Consider the following 5,000-nt stretch of genomic DNA (forward strand, 5'->3'; position numbering starts at 1 on the left):
ACCACATAGGAAAACTAGGTGGCTGTTGGAAGTTGTGTAAGTGAGCCCAGAAGTGGGCGCTCAATCTGCGGTCTGTTTAAGTCATGATGCCCCAGTAAAGTTAAGGGAACATTATACTGTCAGTGTGTGCCGTCTTTCAGATGAGACATTAAAGGGCCATGAAACCCCCTCGTTTCAGCAGGGTGTTTTCACACCTCTACTTTGGAAAAAGTCAGAAAAGTGGGCGTGTCCAGCTCTGTTTAGGGGGGAGTGTCGGAGGAAGAAAAGAGGCTTAGTGTGGGAGTGTCTATTTGGGCACGGGCGAGTTTCAGAGTCAAAACACACAACCACAGCGGACAAAGTGACAGTGTTTACATGGACATATGTAGTCGAATTATTTGCCAAATTATTAAATGGTGGACTTTAACTGCAGTTTGGCTCTTTATTTCAGGGAATTCATTCATGCCCCTCGCGACAAACGAGATATTTGATTCGAGGAACTGCTCTAAGCGTGTATTTTTCATGCAATGTTTGATACCGCATGATGAATGAGAGAGAAAAAAACTCCGCATTTCCCGGAAACTTGGATGCACACGGCAGGTAGTGTCAGAAAGCCGCGTGTGTTATTCCGGTCACAAAATTCAACACGAGGTTATAGTTTGGTTGTAGTGCTAACTTGTTTACACTCTGTGCAATAGTTTGTTTGATACGAATAAAATACGAACTGAATAAACAAAGAGCACTGGTCGCTCACTTACCAAATCTGTAGAGACAGGACAATCCACAGCAACTAGAGCCGCGTCTTTATTAAGAGGAGACTACTATCTGGATCTCAGCGTTTGCAGATGAGAACAGCTCTCAGGTAAACAATAATCCTCCTTAGACACGTAAGTTATTGTTGTCGCGCGTCGCGTACACTGTTAATCCACACGTGACTCTGAGCTCTCACAGAGAGAAAATGAAAACGAAATTTAACTGCAGCAAACTATAAAAGCAACACTTCACGCTTCTTTTGCCAACACAATGTGGCGTCTCTGCCGTCTACACTCTGACAGTAATGAATATTAATGAAGTTGCACAATAGAGCGCGCTGATTGGTTTGAACCAAGCCTTACTCATGCATTAATGCAACACACTGTAAGACGTAATAAGACACACTCTGGCACAGACGTCCAGTCTGCACGCTGGAATACACGCTATTATGTCATGACCATGACGCAGCTTCAAAAATTAATTTCAAACCGGAAGTACGAATTTGCTTGAAATAACGCAAAAACAACCAATTTACACTTTTTAGTGAAATATAGGTGTCCTAATAGTGTTTTTAGCAGTGTGGGACACATATACCACTGTCAACAGCTCAAAAAATGTGTTTTGGTGTTTCGTGACCCTTTAAACAGAGGTCCTGACTGTGGTCATTAACAATCCCACTTCCCCTAAAGAGTAGGGGTGTTACCCATCATGGCCTCCCAATCAACCCCATCCACTGAATTGGCTCCATCACTGTCTTTCCACTCCACATATAGCTGGTGTGTGGTGAGGGAGCTGGCGCTGTTGTCCTGTGGCTGCCATTGCATCATCCAAGTGGATGCTGCACACTGGTGTTGGTGTTGAGAAACCCCCCTCATGATTGTAAAGCGCTTTGGGTGTATGACCATACATAATAAATGCACTATATAAATACACATTACATTAACTAATTAACTAGTAACTTATAGCTTTTAACAGTTATAGTTATTATATATAAGCCTATTTAATCTGCAGTTATATAGGTGATGTCATTGTGTACATGTCAGTCAAGTGTATTAAGTGTATGTAAGTGTATAAGAGGGATAGATCTACACGCAGGTGGTTATTTTTTGCAGATTAAAGCCCAACAGGCTTATCGGCAGCCCAACCTGAAGCAGAGCACTGTTGTATAAGACTTAATTCTGCGATAACACTTTTTTGGATTGCTTATTATACTGCTTCCTGCCACAAAGTGTAACAAATAACACACAAAACATTGTTCTAAAGATTTATAATCTCTTTAATTGAACCAAAGCAGACAGAAACAAAAGTGGCTGAATGGAGCATACACTAACCTATTTATTATTCAGTCATAAGATGGCGCCAAACTGCCAAAAATAGCAGTACGAGCATATACATTTAACATGAATTTAAATGATTTAAATAACCCTAATGAGCCTATTTTTTTAGTTTCAGTGGTTGTTATCTTGGAATTTTAAGATTTTTCAGAATATTTACTTTAGTGTTCAGCAGAAGAAAGAAAATCAAATTAGTCTGTGACAAGCCAGCTGGTACAGGACGTCAACATATCGTTAGATTAACGTTGTACCCCAATGTTGTGAACCGTTGCATTATGTTTGGAAATGAAAATCGGGTTAACGTCTGAACCCAAAGTCAGGCTGACGTCAATGTGCATTTTGGTCTCTTTCCAACGAAGCCTAAAAAAAAACTAAATATCAATGTCTAATGATGTTACAGCTTGATGTGTGTGGGCATTACCACTATGATGCTATTTTGGTTTGCATACCTAATGAATACACTTATAATTTTCTGCTTCATTTACTTAAAAATATATAATGAATTTTTTTGCATAGCATTATTATGTAGATGAAACAATACTAGGCCTTGCAGAACTTACTTAATTTTTATATTTGTCGAAATAAAGTTTTCACATAAACTTAACTTGATTTTTCTATTTCTCTAGCCATTATTTTGTTTGTGGAATCTACATAACTTAATGAGTTATAAATTAGCATTTTGTCTTGAAACCAACATCTTTTTTTAAATTGTCTATGTTACAAATGTTAAGTAATGTCAGTATTTGACGTCAATATGACGTTGGTTTAAAATGTTGGCTCGACGATTTTGGTCACTTTTCAACACAACTTATAATCAACATAATATCCATGTTGTTGCATGCCAGCACTTATTTGGTTATTTTATTGTTTATTTTTGTGTCTCATCATGTGTTTCTGTCTGTCACCCAGTCCACTTCTGTACTCGATCCGCCTACTCCCATCTCTGATTGGCTGTTTCACTTATTCTTGCTGCAACCAATCCCATCTCTTCTGCTACCCAATTGGTTCCCACTCTGCCCAAGTCCCAGCCAATCCCTGCATGCCACCTGGCCTTTAAAAGGTCTTCAGTCTATTTGTTTAGGAGACTCCCTGGCTGCGTCCGAAACCGCCTACTACTCAGTAGGTACTGCATTTGAATTTAAACGTATTGCTCGGCCGTTAGAAAAGTGCGTTCTATACAGTATGAATGTGAAAAGTATGAATGGAATTCTGACATGCTACATCTGCCATTTTGTCATGGTCACGTGACCTACCTGCGTCAGCATTCCAGAATCTCGCCGGAAGTAGTAAGTCATCCAGGTATTTCTTGATTTTCGAATTCTATGAATTCAGACATACTACTCGGCTTGCATACTGATTTTAGCGTACTATATAGTTTGGAAGAATGCGGTATCGGACCAAGCCCCTGTTTGATACTTTGTTCGATTGATTGATTGGTGTATTTTGGCTTGTTTGGTTTGCTTTGTTAGTGTTTGATGGTTTGTTATCCCCAATTATCAGTACTGTGTGTCTTTATTTGATTTACACTTTGTTATTGTCAAGTTTGTTACTGTCTGTTCTTGCCTTTGTGTCACCATATCTTCCCTATCCTCATGTTTCCCTGTGAGTTTAGAAAGACTGGTAGGTAAGTACGTCACGTGACATACATATCCGCACGTAGATTAACATTTGTCTAGATCAGGGGTGCCCAAACTCGGTCCTGGAGGGCCGGTGTCCTGCACAGTTTAGCTCCAACCCTAATCAAACACACCTGCTTATAGATTTCTTGGCTGTTTCTCAATATGCGTTCTTCAGCGGTCTTGCGTCCTCGTGTTCTCGTGCAACGTCATCATCAGCTGCCTAAGTTCAGTTCCAATACTCAAGACCGCAAGTACGGAGGACGCGTGAAACTTCCCGGATGTGTTCTTGATATCGAGGACACACCGATGCAGACTTGAGCACCGAACTTGCTCTGGAAGTCCCAGAAGTCATTGCGACTGGAGGTGGGAAGCACTGCATTTTATCTAGATTTATTATTAAAGTTCAGAGATATTAATTATTTACCTCAGGAGTTTCCCTAAATGAAACGGTGAAAGTAAACATTACCATGGACATCTTAATAAAGGAATAAACACGTTAAGGGTGTTTGTTTGCTGAAATTGGTATTAAAATCTGTTTAATTTATATTGTGCAACATATATTTATAATGCTTTTATGCAAAGTATATATTTTGAAAAGGGGAAAAACAGTAAATCGTTGTATGAAGGCTGTAATGTTTAAATAATTTACCATTTAAAACACGTGAAGGTCATGTGACCATCAGGAAGAACACAGCATCTCATTTCTCAAAGGATGCGTTCTCTGCCCTCGCGGTCTCCTGAGTTCGTTCTTCCTAGGACACCTGGCAAGACCGATATCCACAAGAACACAAGTCCGTTCTCTGCGTTCTTGGAATTGAGAAACAGCCCTTGTGATCTTAAAGACACTGATTAGCATGTTCGTGTGTTTGACTAGTGTTGGAACAAAACTCTGCAGGGACACCGGCCCTCGAGGATCAAGTTTGCCCATTCCTGCTTTAGATACACCAGGTAAGATGGTGTGTGCCAACCTGTGTATTTTTGGTTTAATTGTAAGTCAGTGTAAAATAGATAGGACGTCATTGACGTTAAAGATTTCTTTTTCATATCTTTTGATTATTAGATTAGGGGGGTTTGTTGTGAATATTAGTAAGACTGTTGAATTCTTTTATTTAGCCCCACTCATAGCCTGTCTTTCTAACATTTTGTTGTTTATTGACTCTGATATTGTATATATTGTAAATACCTCACTCACTGATTCACCTTCACTTTTTGTAAATAAATCACTTCTTATTTTTCCACTTTTTTTTGCTGTCCATCCTTACTTGGTATCACAATTTGTTTTTGAATTTTTGCGTAACCCATTCCTCAGTTAAAT

General features: G+C 39.4%; 1 protein-coding gene across 4 annotated transcripts in view; it reads left to right on the top strand.

The window, feature by feature from the left end:
• The window catches only part of cuedc1a (CUE domain containing 1a), a 32,585-nt gene that overhangs the window by 11,043 nt on the left and 16,542 nt on the right, over positions 1–5,000 (top strand).

The sequence above is a fragment of the Danio rerio genome, chromosome 10 (genome assembly GCF_049306965.1).
Source record: "Danio rerio strain Tuebingen ecotype United States chromosome 10, GRCz12tu, whole genome shotgun sequence".
NCBI lineage: Eukaryota > Metazoa > Chordata > Actinopteri > Cypriniformes > Danionidae > Danio > Danio rerio.